The 17,335-nt window shown below is 39.0% G+C and overlaps 1 pseudogene; it reads right to left on the bottom strand.

The window, feature by feature from the left end:
- LOC102777212 (alanine aminotransferase 2-like) lies at nt 1–15,727 on the bottom strand (annotated as a pseudogene).
- Nucleotides 15,728–17,335: the final 1,608 nt, after the last annotated feature.

Below are 17,335 nucleotides of genomic sequence, written 5' to 3'. Positions count from 1 at the left end.
TTACACTTCTGTTGGCGTCACAGTGCCACCCATGAGACGGCAGTGAAAGGAGGTGAGGCGAGCTAGGACTTCTACCAGGGTGTAATGAGGAACAAGGATGCATAATCTGCGGGAGAGCACCACAAACAAGAGTCAACTTTTTTGAAGCAATACAACATGCAGTACAAACCTCAAAACGTTTTAGGATTTCATATACTTTACCTCAAATGGAAGCTGTCAGTCATTTCCCCATGTTCACCTGCACCAGCTAATACACCCTCCTCTTCCAGTAATTTCTGACAGTACAGAACATCAGCTTTCAGCCCCAATAACTGAAAACAGAAGTGCATATAGGACAGTATGGCTTTCAACTTTTGTACCATCAGAATGATGTTCAAATTTTTTTCACAATCCCTCAATAGTCTGTTTTCAAGGTTAAGCCTTGTAAGGAATAAAGGTGGAATCAGGTTCAAGTAAGGATAATGGTTTGGCATTTGTAATGGCTAAACTTAGTGGTTAGACTTGGTATTCCATTAACATTGATGATAGACTGATGGAGAAAGAAAGATGGAAGATTGTTGGAACATTTCCCACCTTGGCCTGCTCCTTAATCCCACATGGTAAGTGCAGGCGAGGAAAAACATAGATTCCTCCGAGCACTGGCTGACACCTTACCCCTGGCAGTTTATTTAGGAGCTCCTGAACCCATTGAGCATTATGGGACAGAGTAGCCAGGATGAAGAAGGTCTCCTTTGTGAACAGAACAACAAGTAATTAAAAGTAAGAGTGTAACAAAGGACAACTGTTGGCTTTTGCTGTTTCCTCACCTGCATGTATGTGTGATACGATGGGTCTCCAGGTTGTGGCGGATTGACCATAAGATCCAAACCAAGCTGTCTTGTGACTGGAGTACTGATATCACCACACAATGAGTTATCAAAATAATAAATCACCTCTGGATCCATATTAACTACCTCCATGTATCCAGCCCTCAGACCACACCTAAGATGCAGACACAGATTATTTAAATTGATTCATCAATATAATGCATTTAAAATTTGAGAAATGTCTAAACTATTCATTTAAATGCATGCATGGTATAAGAAGGCATGAAAAGTAAAGTTTGAAAGTATATTTCAAAGTGTATTTAGCCTACATTAATTCTAATGATCAGTATGTGGTTGCATAAACAAGCTATGCTATAGAAGCCTAAAGCCCTTTTCACAAAGGACACGGCGCATACAGTGCTGCACACAGAAACACATTCATTTCTATTGCTTGAGGTGCAGAATAATGGTTTACTGCTGCATCAAGCAAAGTGCAGCGCAAGCATATCAGCAAAAGGTACTGACACATCCCGTGGTCAAAGTTCAAACCAGTTTAACTTTGACTGCTGCGCGTTGTTATGTAAATTTGTGCAACCAATAAAAAAGAAGCCTACAGCTGCACTAAGTTCAACCATAGGATGAAGAAAAACATTTTGCGCATATTCGAGTTGGGTGAACTTTTTGACAGAAGTTAAAGTGCATAGTTTTTATACTTCCAGAACTTCTTCTTTAAAGCTTTCTTCTTTGAGAGATACTTTTTTCACATTTGAACATAATACAACACAAACTCTCAAAGAGGACACAAAGTCACAGAGATACATGTTTTGAAATGACACAGAGCAGGGGCATCTAGTACATGTAGAGCGGCGATAAACAAAACTGACATACAAGCAGAGCGCAGCGGCATTTTTAATAGATAAAAAGGCAAATGGTTTGAACATGAATTAAGGCTGTAGATTGGGGAGAGCCTCAGGTGGGACTGGCGGAGGCTCTCAGGCCAAGTAGATCTCCGTGTACTAATAAAAAGCTTGTATAGCAGAGTGTGTCAGATATAGATAGAGCCAAAGCAGACCCAGCAGACTTGCTGTGGTGCAAGTAGTGGTAGAATGGCCTGTTCTGGCTGGAACCAGGCTGGACCCAACTCCGGTGTTTCCTAGTATTTGCTACAATTGATTTATTTGCAACTTCAGCCAAATAGCCCAAACACTCACTAACCTAACATCTCCCAAAGTTCCTTTTCAGTGGATGCCTCCCCTCAAGAAGCCTTTGACACACTCTTCGCTTCAGCCTCCATCCCCATTAAGCCACATCCATCTCAGGTAAAATGCACCCATATGCCATTTTCTCTCACTGTCTCTTTCCCAAAAAACAATAGACTGTTGGAGACTGCAAATGCCAGCTTTCAAGCTAGACTTGGGGAATGGAGACATTGGCTAGAAGGACTTGAGCACCCTTTCTTTACATGGATAGACCTCAAGATATGCTTGCATATCTTCAAGCACAGTGCCTTTTGCTCATCAAGCCATACAGATGCAATTTTTTCTGCACAAGTCTGGAGGCCTCCACCCGAGCCAGAGGTTTCTGCACCTGCTGGTCCCATCACCTCCGCCGGTCCACAGTGGAGCATCGCTGGACTGGCAATATCTCAATTATAAAGTATAGAAAATTGACTGAGGCCTAAAATGATAGTATTACAAATATCTTTAAATAAAACTACATTTTTGCGCCTCCGGCTTCCAGTTGAGCTCCATCGCCACCACTGTCCATGCGGCCATCCACCAGAACTTTTGTCTGGGATCCTGTTGAAAATTGTTGTTGACAAACATAAGAGACAGAACTCACTCTCTAATGCAGGCACTGGATAAAGAGTGGAAGGAGATCAGCTGCACTGTTTCTGCAAGCTCTCTATCCATTTCAAACAGGACTTTCTTATAGGAAATAAACTATCTGTCCTTCCCATACACGCTGTCCTGGTACACCTGGAGTGCAGAGGAAAGAAACTGATAGATAAAGAAAACCTGACAAATGCATAATAAAAAGCCAATCTGAAAAGACAGCTCATGGTCACCTCGTCAGCTAACAGTAGGACTCTCTCAGCTGCTGCGAACTGAATCACTTCCTCTATTGACTTCCTGTCCTGCACATGACCTAGAAAGACAAAGGTAATATAAACAGTGATGAAAGAAGACTGTATCTCCATCTAATGTACAGTACAGTGCAATAGTTACACCATTTGGCACATCCTCTACAGTGAAAATAACAAATAGCAAAGTTTTACAGATTACAGTCTAAAGTAAAATGTCAGTCATATATATTTAACCTCTTTAATATTCTGGATATTTATAATTGAGCTATTTGTATATATTAGAGTTATTTCTAATATTTTGTAATTTTTTAATATATTGTATTATTTAATTTACTTCAGTCAGTTGCTGTCCAGCAACTGTAACCACATAATTTCCTTTGGGATTAATAAGGTATGCTGATTCGGATTCTCATTTCACTTAGCTACTGTGTTTTACTTACCTGTGGGATTTCCCGGGTTGCTGATGTAAATGGCTCTGGGCTCACAGTACCCCCGAGCAGCCTTTAAAGCTTGATGCAAGTTGTCCAGGTCTACAGCCCACCCTCTCTCCTCTGTCAGCTAGTACGGTACCAAGACCACCCCAGCCTCCTCCAGCACATTGTACAGCATGTGTGGGCAGGGCCCAGGTATCAGCACGCCTGTCCGAGTATTCCCCTCACCACTGGCCAGCAGTTTCACAGCAATCTTATAACAATAATCGAAAAAGCTAAATTTTTTTCCTTTAGGGAGAGCAATCTTTCCTGTCACTTTTTGCTACAGGTTATTAAAAAATCAGGAATAAATGAAATAAAAAAGAATGTTTGAAGCAGAAAACAAGGTAAAACTGTTTCCCCTCGCAACTCATTTTGCAACAATGAGAGATCACTCACACATTTAAGCTTTTCTTTATGTGAGATATACACATATTGACGGGGTCGGGTTATGTTAAAAAGTATAAATTGTTATACTTTGTTCATTGGTTCAAAGGTACCCCACACTTCTTTTTTGTTTGCTCGTTTGTTCTGGTGTATTTTTCATTTGAACCGTTATTCTGCCAGAGTACACATATTTACCAGATGGCATGAACGCCCCATTGGTGTGTCAGGAAAACTCTTTTGTACGTATGTTCCTTGAAGGGGTTTGGAGTCGTTCTTTTTTCCACCGCAGCCAAGGGCTAGGAGTTGGAGAGGAGCTGCTGTATGTTTGTGTTATCGATCTGATTGTGAAATAAGGCATATGCAGTGAGAAAGCAACTCCCGGAGTCATCCCTGCCTTAAAGCTGCAACATTTACAACTAACTCAATAAACTATGTTTAAAGACTAAATTAATGCAATACACCTGGTTGTTTCAAAGATTCTAAAAATATGTTACATGTAGAAGTAAACATGTTTAAGCTGTTGTTTGGGGATATTTTGGTTGAGGTTTTTACAATGTGTAAAGACTGGACATTATTATTAATACAAATCATATTATTTTTCAGTTAAGTGCAAAGATAAAATGTGCAAGCTAAACAATTACTACAGTTTGCTATAGCAGAAGATACATAAAAAAGTAATGGAAAGGATTTCCACGTCATCAAATTGCTTTATTTCAGCATTATGCAGGTCTGTTATTCCAACTTATTGTAGGGGAGACCGGGGATAGTTGTAACGTGGGTCAGTTGTAACACTTCCAATTTCTCCAATCAGGGCTAAGTTTCAAATGATGTGACTCATCCTGTGCATGCCCAATTCAGTTCTGCTATCACATGTGAAAAATCAGCACATTTTGTCAAACACAGACAATTTAACACGAAAAAAAGTAATTTGTATGCCAAAAAGTAAGTTTTTTATTTTAATTTCTAATAGCATTATCTGCTTTGCAGTTAAACTCATCAAACTTAAATTATGTTATTTGTATGCCTATGGGGATATATTCTGTGTAGGTCTTTAGTGCTAATGTTTTAGCCATTGGCTGTAATTTTAGCTAGTTCATGGCTATAGGAGTCTGGGTCAGTTGTAACAGCAACAGTCTGGGTTAGTTGTAACAATAATGTATGTTACAACTTACCACACTATTACTTTAACTTATATTAAACAAGTTGGGGCAACGACATCAGCAGAGAGAGGTTCAGGATGGGTGCAAGAAACAGATTTCCTCATCTTTCTGAAGCACTTTGCAAACCACACCAAGGAAAGCCATGATAAAAAGTAATGGAATTGCGATGCTGGTGAACAACTACATTTTTTCAGCTTCATTGTTATGTTCAAAATTGGTGCAAGAGTTGTAGGTTATAATGCCCACTGAGCCAATGAGGCCAAACTCAAGGAAAATCAACCAAAATTAATGAAATATTCAGTTGCAGAAAATTCCATAATTTGTCTTTTTTGGGGGGTTGGCATATGTTCAAAAGCTAGATTTCTGCATTCTGTCACACACACACACACACAGTTACATAAATGGCTCTAAGTGCATTCATGTGTTGAATAAACAAAGATTACATGTTAATGTTTTGTTAGTACCCTTATTTCATTGTGTTACATTTCACCCCAGGATATGTTACAACTAACCCAGACTATGGGGTTAATTGTAACATTTCACTCTTTGTGTTTGAGACCATACCATGCAATGGGTAATTGTGCTGCAGAGAAAATAGCTGCACTATTTAATAGCTGAGACATGTAAATATTTTGCATTACATTTTGAATCCACTACCTTAAAAGAGCTCCAATTTACAGACAGAAATGTGAAAAATGTTACAACTATCCCCGGTCTCCCCTACTTGAGTTGGCTTATTAATTAATGATGAATAAACTTATTTACTGCAGTTGAGTCCAGCTTAATTTAATTGAGTTGATCCAAGCCATGCAAATTACGTCCAGCAAAAGCACTTAATGCTGATAAAAAGTCATTTATGAACAATAAATAGCAATAATAATAATAATAATAATTTTCTGCCTCTTGTGACCCTAGTGATTTTCCTGTGGATTTTAATGAATTTGTGATATTGCTAGTCCAGGCAACTAACCAGTCTTGCTAGCTTGCATTATGTCATCTCAACAAGAATAAAGTTAGCAAGTGTTATGCTGATGAATTTGACGCAGACTGTATATGTTTCAACTATGTTCACTATAGAAACATCAAATTGTTTAGTTCAAATTACAACTTAGACTCTTTAAATGAAATAACTATCCAATTTTGGTTTTTTGAGAGATGGTAAACCCTAAAGATTTGTGGGTGTGTGGTCTGAGTGATAAGTGTGTTCACTCAGATAACTGCACTTTCCAGCTGTCTGATAGGAGTCTCCTTTGCTAATTCAAATTACTGAACTGAACCTCTCTTTTGTTTTTATGCTATTGTGTCCTTTCAAAGCATTTTAAAAAAGATAAAGTGGCTGATAAAGTTGGACATTGCATTTTGCTTAAAATGTGTTTTATTGTGTGGCCTCCCTTGATGTTTGACATGTTTGATTATGTAGTGTAGCTCAGCGATCCCCAACCTTCTTTGCGCCACGGACCGGTTTATGCCTGACAATATTTTCACGGACCGGCCTTTAAGGTGTCGTGGATAAATACAACAAAATAAAACTAGTACCGGTACTGAAAAAAAGAAGATTTACTCATAACACACGTGAAAAGACCCAGGAAAACCGAGTTAATGATAAAAACGATAACAAAATAACGCTGAAAACCGATAAAAAACCCCCCTGAAAACCATACATTTCACACCTGAGCCTCAACTCTCGCGGCCCGGTACCAGTGTTGGTCAAGTTACTTGAAAAAAGTAATCAGTAATTAATTACTGATTACTTCCCCAAAAAAGTAATCCCGTTACTTTACTGATTACTTATTTTCAAAAGTAATTAATTACTTAGTTACTTAGTTACTTTTTAAAAACATGATTTACAACCTGAATAGGTGATAAAGCGATAGATCTTTCAGCCCAATTCTACTTTTTCTACATAATCCATCATACAAAATGTAATCAAATGGAAAAGTCTCTTTTTAAAACTTGTTTTGTTAGTTTTAATCTTTTAACTTTATGCATGAAGCAAAATTTTAATTATATGCACCATTCTCTGACTGGAAGAAATTAGTTTAACATTTAAACCTATTTTCTGCACATTCCAGCACATAATATATATATATATATATATATATATATATATATATATATATATTTGTGTTTACACTCACTCTTTCAGATGCAAGTAAAACACAGCAGAAAATAAATAAAGTCAAAGACCAGCGGCCCTTTTGCTCTATTTTCACCTGTAAAGCAGGAGTGGAGTAGGCGGAGGTTTATCCTGGTGCAGGTGTGCCGCAGCGGTCAGTGGAAGGATACCGCAGTTTCTCTGTGAGTTTCTCATTATGTCGTAGCTACTCGGTGCTTGCTTGGAAGTTTAGGGGTTTTTTTCGCTGTAAAAAGAAGTTTTCTTCCCACGCACAGCGGACACTAATGTTTTTGTCACTTTTTATGGAATCAAACTCAAAGTAAGGTCAGTACTTCCACGCTTTAAACGCTGCACGCTCATACTCTCTCCCGCACTGGATATATGATCCATTGTTGATCTGCACACAGCTGTTGTCACGAACGTCGCACTCGCTTACGTCACTGTCATGAGACATTCTTGCAAGAAAATCACGGTTTTAGTAACGCAGTAACGCAGCGTTCCTACGGGAAAGTAACGGTAATCTAATTACCGTTTTTGCAATAGTAATCCCTTACTTTACTCGTTACTTGAAAAAAGTAATCGGATTACAGTAACTCTTTACAAGTAACGCCCATCTCTGCCCGGTACCAAACAACTCACGGACCGGTACCGGTCTGAGGCCCGGGGGTTGGGGACTGTAGCTGACGTTGAAATGATTGTGTTGGTTGCCATGACAACACCAGTAGCGTGTCTGAGATCGTCATATTGTTTTCTATTTGTTTTCTTTATTTGGTACTCATGTTTGTGTACATTTGCAGTAGGAAAAGATAATCTATGAATGATTATCTTTTCCTAATCATTCATGCTTATAAGCAGGATGAATAATACATCCTGCATATAAGAAATGTTTCTGTTAAAAAATTATTGTGAAGTAGTCACTTCCTGTGAGTCGCGGGAACCGGAGGTTGTGCGCGGGAGAGACAAGACAGAACGGTAAAACGGTGGACTTTTCGGAATGTATAACTTTTCTACTACTGGTTTTACAAGGCGTACACCGTAAAAACATTATGATGTTATTTGTTGAGCACTTGTGCACTTTGTGAAAAGGAATAGGTGGCTGAGATGAATGTCATATGTGCTGTTGATATTATTTTACTTGTTTCTAGTTTTCACGGTGCTCCATAATTGTGAGAGGAATAAAAGAATTGTGGACATCAGTACGAAGCGTGGATTCTTTCGACCAGAGTAGATACATGTAGCATTTGTGTAACTAGAAATAGTACGAATAGTGTTCATAGTCCTACCATTATAGCCCTTTGAGAGCCAGCAGAAATAAAGATGTTTTGGGCATATGAAGGAACTCCATCTCTTTTTGTGATGAACTCAGCGATGCTTTGCCTCACATGACGAAGACCAGAGGATGCAGTGTATGAACCTATCAAATTATAATTATTTAAGTATATTTCAATATACATGTGAGTTAAAATCCCAGACTCTCAAGTTTAAAATTCAGTTTGTACATACAAATTTTTTAACCTTCACCCACACTTGCTCCATCACAGGCCTCCAGGAGTTTCTGAGCTCTTATCTTGACATCGAGAGGAAAACATTTGTCTTCCAGCAGCTGAGGGTATATACACACTGCCAAGACCTGAGGAAGTAGGCCAGATTCAGAGAGGACTTTATAGACAAGCCTTTTTGAACAAGGAAAGTGTTTTTAACACATTAAGAAGACAACATGGTTACAAATATAGGATATGTATGGTGCAAGAGTAATATAAAATGCAGGAATTAACAATAATCACTATACATTACATCCACTGCAGAAAGTAATGGACATAAATAAAGCACATGAAAATAAAATGGATAAATAAGATTAAACTTAAAAAATCACAACTTATATGACAGATACACAAGTTTGACAGGAATGCTTACACAACACAAAAAGTTACACAACACAATTAATGAACACTAACCTGTCGAAGAAATGAAACATGTTGTAAATCAACTCTGTGGGGATCACCTGAGCTAACATCAATCACCTTCTTGAAGGGTTTCTGCGCCCCCTGCAGGACAACACATGTTTAGGACTCAATTCTCTAGACTCGAAACAGATTCTCTAATTTCTCGCAACATTTCTGAGGTTCTCAGCGCCCAAGTTAGCTAACAGTTTTAGAGAAACAACTCAGTTAAAACAATTAACTCATAAATGAAGAAGCAGTTTGAATGTTTATTACAGCTGAAAGTTTCTTTGATTTAATGAAAACCAGCCTGGTTAAAATATTTCGATTTTTAATCAAAATGGCAGTGGACCACAGAAGGGTGTTCCCCATCTTCAAATTTTCTTAACTCTTTAACCCTTAAGTAACCCTTGAAGTTTCTTTCTGAAGTGAGCCATTTCTCTCATATTTAACGCTTTTGGTTTAACTCTAACTTCAACTTTGCTAGCTCTTCATTCCTCAAAGATTTTATCCAAGCAGCTCCGCTATGTTTGAAATTGCTGCAAACCTGTTATGTGTGTGCTCTGTGAATATGCTTACATACATCAGGGGAAAATATGGGTTTAATATCTTGCCCAAAGACACTCAGTTAATCAGACTTGAAGAATCAGGGACTGATCCACTGCCCTGCGGCTTAGTTGATGACCCACTACCCTCTGAGCCACAGCAATCCATTTGGAGGTACTACTTAACCTGCTAAGTTAAGTGACTTCACATTCAATAACTTATAGACAGAGTGGGTATAACACAAGAGTTCTAATATTGTGTTTAATTAAAAATATTAAGTAGGTTGAACTCAATTTTTAACAATTTGTTATTAGCACTCAAATTAAGTAAGTTACCAGTACTTTTTATGAAAAAAAAAGTTGAGTTGTCTTAACTTAGAAAAACTAAGTAAGCTGGAAATGTTGCTTCTCAGTGCGGAAGGATGAAAGATGTGTTTTGAAAGTGCCACGTCACTACCGTCCTCCTCCCTAGCATGGATCAGTCCTCATGTTCATGGTGCCAGCTTTTTTTTCTGGAATATGTTGAGCAAACCTGGAGAAGCTTCAGCTCAAGATATTATTGTTGGCATTGCTGTGGATCTTTACCTGATACACTGACTTGGTGAGTAAATGTTTACTCTTATTCAAACAGATTTTGTGTCTTCTCTTAGTTTAGCACCAGGTTTATAATCTTGCTAGCTAGTTAGTGTTAGCCTGGCGTTGCTGCTGCGGCTGGGCTCATGTTACTTAAAAATTAACACCACAGCCTTAAAAACCTTATATAAAAATATGTCTGTGACATTTTCTGTTGATTGTTTGAAATAAAAAAGTGAAATGAGAGCCCAGACAAAATTTTTCAGGAGGTGCAGCCGTTAGGGGTGGGGTGTGGGGGGTATTTTAAATCCATAGCCATAACTAACTAACTATATATATCATGTTTAACCTGAGTAGCAAAAGTCACAGCAGTGACCGCAGGGGGCACAGCAGTTAGCTGTGCTTGCTGGCTCTATCGAGCCTTGACCTCCCGGTCAACTATCCCACTGGTGGATAACAGAGCTCTCCGAAAACCTCGAAGCACTTTTGCAAATATGTGATATTTTGATAAATTAAGTAGATATTTGAGCATTACACAGCTACATTCTGGCCTGAAAATATCTTCGAAGTTTATTTTGTGACCCAGACAGGGTAATCTGGGGAAAAGGAAAATGGCATTTGTCAGCCGCAGTTGTCGGAGCCTGTGTAATGCTACTTGTGTGTACTTGTGGTCTCGTGGACTTGTGATATGTCGGAGACCAAGGACTGTTCCAATTCAAAGTACACATGAAGCCGAGAACACGAAAAATTCCGGGATGTGTTTTTGTTCCTCCCGTTTTATCGAGCATGTATCGGTGGTGACTTGTGTGGACTTCGAGGGACGTGGTACAGCTAAATATCCCAGAATGCAATTTGTCCAAAACTCAAACACCAGGGTAAAACCGCAAAGGATTGTGGGTAGGAGTGGCAAGCGGTACAAGTGCACGCAGGCTTTCACATGAAAACAGTCACACAGCGATAAAAAGAAACACAAAGAATGGCAAGAAGCTGTTGTATTACTAACTGCAATAGCCGGTCGCATGACAGCCACAGGAAGCCGACGGGTAGAGATCGATCGGTTTTTATCGGATTACATCGTGGAAGAGAAATTGTTTAAGCCATGTTTCCGAATATAAATAATCATAAATCCCGCCCCCTCCATGTTAGCGGATGTTTTCAATAGTTCTCATCACGCTAAGTTGGGGTGAAAAGTCATCATAACAGCTTTGACTGGCAGCTGCAGTCACGGAGAAACTTGCGTATCTCTGTTCGGGAATAGCGGATAGAGCGTAGGCTCTGAGAGGAGGGCCAGCGTTTACGCTACGAAAACACAACCGAGTTTTTTAACCTGACAGCCTGAGGTGTTCTTCAGTAAACTGGACTACCAGACAGAAGGACCCGAGGCCCCGCTGCACTTTTTCGGTAAGTTAAACGTGTTTGTAAGCTAATCCGTAACTACCGTCCTTAGCTAGGTCCTGAGACCTAGATGAGCACTCGGCTGTCAGGGTTCGTTTAGCTAATCTGTGCAGGTGAATGAATTTACTAAAGAAATCAAGAGAAACGCCCCGGGCTACTCAGTCACTAATTACTGTTACTGTACTTTTATTACAAGTATTATACTGTCAAAGCAACAGGCTGCACCCTGCTTCAGCTCCTGTGCAGAGCTGAATATTAAATATGTGCAAACAACAGCATGTTTTCAGTCTCTTGCCACATCTGTAAAGACATTAACATCTTTTTTAAAAGCGTGTACTTCAGTAACTCCTCATTAATCAGGAAGTATGGATTAAAGTACTGTAGTGTACTGTAATACTGAAAAAAATGTAAGAGAAGAACTTCAGATCCTGAGTGTGTGAGGACAGAAGAATCAGCTTTATTTCAATTTTGAGGGATAAAATTTACATTTGAGTTTGTGATGATTCTTTGTGATTACAGGAGCTGCCCTCAGATTCAGACCTCAGCACCACCCAGTGACAGCAGACAGATCATCCATGTTCACATGTTAACTGCAAAATGAACTGATGAAAACAGTACAAAGGTTAAAGTACCACATGTGCAGCTGTTTTATTGATAAAGTTAAAGACAAAAAAAACAAAAGGATTAATCACCCATGTAACTGTGTCACTATATATCAGCATTAACAGGACCTCAGTTTGGTGTTTCACAAAGCTGCTGATCTCAGACCTGCACAGCTTCCGTTTTAAACACTTGATGTACTCAGCTGCATGAAGAGCATATGAGATTTTGTCTAACACAATTAAATAAAACCTGATGAAGGTCAAAGGTCGTCACTTGTATGTTGAACTACAAACTTGTAATCTGGAATTCTTTCACAGTTTTTTGCAGATAGTGTGTTATTTACCATAAAGTGATTCAGAGTTATTCATACCAGAATAACCAGAGATGATCATATGTTTTTAAATATATAACTTTCTACAGGACGGAATATAATATCTTTATGTAAAAGTCCGGAGCCTCTGGGGAGTATCCGAGTATTTATAACATTACACAAAGCAAAGGTCTCCATCACAGTGTTCATGAAATGCTGGGTTAATCTATCTTCTGGGGCGGGCCTACAGAGGAGTGCTGAAGATTTCCCTGTGAGGGAGCTGCTGGTGAAGATGATGAGTCCTGCTTGATCAATGCGATGAGCTTCAGTCTTCCTGTTGTTTCTTAAATGAAGCCTCTCTCAGTGGGTCAACAGAACTTATGGCACAGGACAGCTGTGATGAAAGAAAGGGAAGAAGTTTCTCCAAACCTCTGGACCCAGGAAACCCAGCTTGGTCCTGATGGTCTCCCTCACTAGTTTCTCTCCAGGGTGAATGTAGCTGTTGATATAATATGGACTCTATTATTAAATGAAAAAAACAAATCACACTACACTACTGAAATGTTCTGCTGATGTTTTTAAAGTTTCCATGTTACCAGGCTGTAGGGATTTAAACAGTTTTAGATCCATTACACACACAGTCTTATGTTAAAATCTCAAAGGACAGCATTATATTTTTGATATTAACAGTAACTCTGGGCCTCTGTAGAGTGTGCAGCTGATCTCATCGCTGTCTAAAAATGGATAAAAACAAAACACAACTAAAAAGTGCTGAATCCTTCAATAACACAGACTATTAGAGTAACAGGTGTGTAGCATCGCGAATTAACAACAGAGTAATTTTCGAACTATAAGATGATAAGCTGTGTGTCTTTTTTTATAACAGTGACATGGTTGTATTTACCTTAATTAAACGAGTCGTCAGTCACGGTAAACCAGCAAAAAACTCGAGGCGCTGGCCTACGTAAAAAGTGTAGGGGGGCGTGTTTGCGGTCACGTCCAGCGGGTGTGTGGGCGGGAGCGTTACACAGTCGCTCCACCTCAAGTCACTACTGCGCAGACTCTGGCTCCAAATTTGCAAGATGGCAGCCTCCACAAGCGGGATATTTCGGCTTCATTTTTGCACAATGGGAGGAGGCGGTGTCGCGTCGTCCATCTTTTATACAGTCATTGATCTGGACGTAGCATTTTCAGTATGAGAAACATTTCGTCACTCATCCAAGTGACTTCTTCAGTCTCAGCTGACTGCAGGTTTCCCCAGTCTTATAAACAGTACATTTTCACAATAACAGAAACCAGCCCACTGAAGGAACAATGGGCTGTGAGGTCAGTTCCTTGATCATTAATATTTTATCCCTTTTGGGATACTGTCTGTAACATTTAATCACTAGATGTCACTAGATTGTTTATTGCAGTTAACTGAGTTCTGTTTTTTTTACCCCTCCCAATTCAAGAGTATAATCCTCACTACAATGGCCGCTGTAGGACAAACACACTTTACTCAGCCAACAGAGATCAGAAACATTAAATTTAGACCTCCATAATGGCTGCCACTGGCTTGTGTGATTCTGCTACTGTGTGGACCCCTCTGTGTCAGTCCTCTGTTTACCTCAGCTGTCAACACCAGGTGAGGAGCTGTAAAACTTTGTGAGAGTCCAGTGCAAGTCATTGATGGATTTTCTGACCAATCACAGGTGAGCTGTTGACGATATGCTGAACACTGCTGTTGTTGCTGCTGTTAGCGAAACTGCCTTTGAAGGGGATGTAAAGCTGTGGGACCCTGACAGTTAACAATGTCATATAAGAATGTAACCAAACTGTTTATCATTGAGAAAGTGTGATTCAAACATTAACATAGTGTTAGTTTTTAACCAGCTGTTGTTATTATTTAGCCAGTTTTTGTCTGTTGTCCTGAGACGAGAAGGTCACTGTCTAATCTGCTGACAATATTTAATTCCAATCCATCAATCAGCATGTCTTAAGGAGCTCAAAAAGAAAGCGACTGGACTTTTCTTTCTCGAAGACATTTCACCTCTCATCTGAGAGGCCTTTTCAGTTCCAATGCATGTTTCTGTGTTTTAGAGCCCTGACTTGAGTTCAGGAGATGATGCTTGATGATGGTGAGGATGAGGATGAGGATGACATTTTAATAGGATGCCAGTTTTTATTTCTTTGGTTGAGGAATCTTTCTCCTACAACAGAACATAGATGTGATGCTTCATATCTTGAATATGGAGGAGCAGACATGAATTAAAATGTATCTCCACAGTACGCAAATGCCTACGGGGACTCTCTTCTCTTCTACATTTGGTATTTTACATGTGGCCCACATAAAACGTGATTAGTCTGATGAAAGAAGTCCTTCCCGGCCACTGCATTCAAATATAGTGGGACAACATTGCTGCTTCCACAAACTGCAAACCCACTGATGTGTATTTTTAATAGATTAATTATATGTTTGTTGGAAGACGTAATTACACACCAACCTCCTATATATTTCGGAGTACACTATGGTTTTTTAGCTATTAAATAGCGTAAAATAAATTACTGACTTCACATTTAAAGGTGGTGTAACACTACTGCTGTGTATGTGGAGAAGATGTAGACATTTGTACACAACCCCATGACAACCATTAAAAAAATTAACAATTAAAAAAAAAAATCAAAGAAAAATGTATTTAATTCCTTCTCCACAGGAATCTGTAACTCTCAATTTGTAAGACCTTCTGATTAGTAGACGGCCTGCTTCAACATCTAAGGCACAGCCGCATAGTGTAGTTGCATGTTATCACCTTACTGAGATGCTTTGTTACTTTTACTCCTTTAATTTAGCACTCCTCAGTAGATCTAAGAGTGTGTAGATAACTCTGTAAATCCTGTAAGCAAGTAGAGCTGTCTTGTCACGAGTGATTTTTGTGATTGTTTGCTGTGACAGATCTGTAAATACCTTTTATATGTAAATCATGGAGTTTGGCAAGTGTCAGCTTATCTATATTTACAGCTCCAGTAGGGAAATGTATGCATTCTCATTTACACATTTGGCTACATGTTCTAAAAATAAATAAATAAATTAAAAAAAAACCCACACATTGCATTACCACTTGAAGAGAGGCTAGTCTTTCCCGATGTTTGCTACAGAGGTTGCATTTACTGTTTTCCACAGACACTTTTCCTTAAAAGAAAGATATTTTGGATATATATACGTTTGAGCTGATTGCCAGGACTTACCAGTGAAATCTCTTTTCTGATGCGTTCAGCCAGATTCTGAAGCATAGTTTGTGGAGAGTCTCTAATCCCTCTCACTGTGGGGTTCAGATGTTGAAGAGAAGTCATCATCTCCATGAAACAGTTGAATTCAAATGTTGGAGCTGTTCATTTAAAACTATTGCAGTCCGAGGAGCTTTGCCAGACAGACACTGCTTCTTCCAAACTACTTTCTACCACAGACCCAAAGTGTAGGGCCCGCCCAAAGCCATTGCAGGGGGGGGGGGGGGACAACGCTTGGACACTGCTAGCACGGGGCGCCCACACAAACGCAAAGCAGGAGATGAAGCATAGCTAAATATGTTTCCAAACCAACTTCATTCTAAGCCAAAGACTAGAAAATATGGTGAAGCATATCTTCCCTTTGGTTTCACCTGCACAAGTGCCGAGGTAGGTCTCCCCTGCAGAATTGGTTTTCCCTTAGTCAGGAGCAGCGCTGGGCTCTTCAAATCACGGACAAACCGTATCCTACATTCTTGATTTTTAGTTCACAAACACTTGTTGTAATGACTAACTACTCCTGACATTTTGGAGATGTTAGCTCTTTATACAGTAAAGTTACAGTGGGATACAAATAATATCAGGCTGATCCTGCCACGATTTGTTCCCCCTGTCTAAATCACAGACAAACAGTGTCCCACAGCTGTTTATGTTTTTAAACCCATTTTGCACAGAGAGGCATTTTTTGAAAAATGTATTGATAGCAATGTTGAATATTATTAATAAAAACAGCTACATGTAAAATAATTACACCGTGACGCCTCTGCCTTTCTAAATAGAGAGCCAGTAACTACGTGTTTATATGTAAGCGTGTAAAACCTGTAAATCTGAATATCTGCCAGTCTGCAATTCATCTCATGTAAACAATAACCTGGCGCACAGCGTGACGTGAAAAAAGGCGTGTGCGCGCGCCGGGGGGGGCACAAAGGGGGGCCCAGCAAAAAAGGTTCGGGAACCACTGTTCTACCACAACAAATTAAAGAACAACTAACTGGTGGAACACTTCAAAAGAATGAAATGGGACTGCAGGTTTAATATGTCATTCTTTAACCAGAAAGAGACCTATATACTGGTCTAAAACAAAGTAATGTAATGTAAAACCCAAGCAAGAATATTTATATATTAACTTGTATTTTTAAATAGATCACAATATTTTAGATATTTGTGGTTTTAATACACAACTGTTTTTGCAGTTATTAATGACACCATTCATTTTATAAGGCTCTTATTTAATTTACACTTTGGGGCTCCAGTCACATACATATCAGCATGTTCCAAATAAATAAATAAGGCTAAATAAATATTTTTATCACATGACTACCTGTTGAACAAGCTCTTTGTAATGCTTGTAATGTAATGCTTTGACAAAATCAGAATAGAAATCTGCTTCATTTGCCGATCAAGGATAAAAAGCTTGGCAACAACTATTCTTTAGAAATGCAACATAGGAATAAGGATAAACACTGTGCAGAGGAAAAATAATAACTAATAAAACAACATTAAATTAAAGTGGGAAATCTTTTTACAGACAACTATGACAAAGTGCAAAAGTAGAATATTTTGGGAAGTTTGGAATGAAATGGATTGTGCTAGCCCATAACTTTCTTTAACTGGTAGCAGCATAGCAGCATTTAAACAGTTCTTGATTTGGTTCACATAATGACTCAGTGAAAAATGTTG

Source organism: Neolamprologus brichardi, chromosome 17 (assembly GCF_056152115.1).
Source record: "Neolamprologus brichardi isolate AB-2024 chromosome 17, ASM5615211v1, whole genome shotgun sequence".
Classification (NCBI taxonomy): Eukaryota; Metazoa; Chordata; class Actinopteri; order Cichliformes; family Cichlidae; genus Neolamprologus; species Neolamprologus brichardi.
Note: the sequence above shows the minus strand (reverse complement) of the source record. Positions and strands in the feature narration are given on the sequence as shown.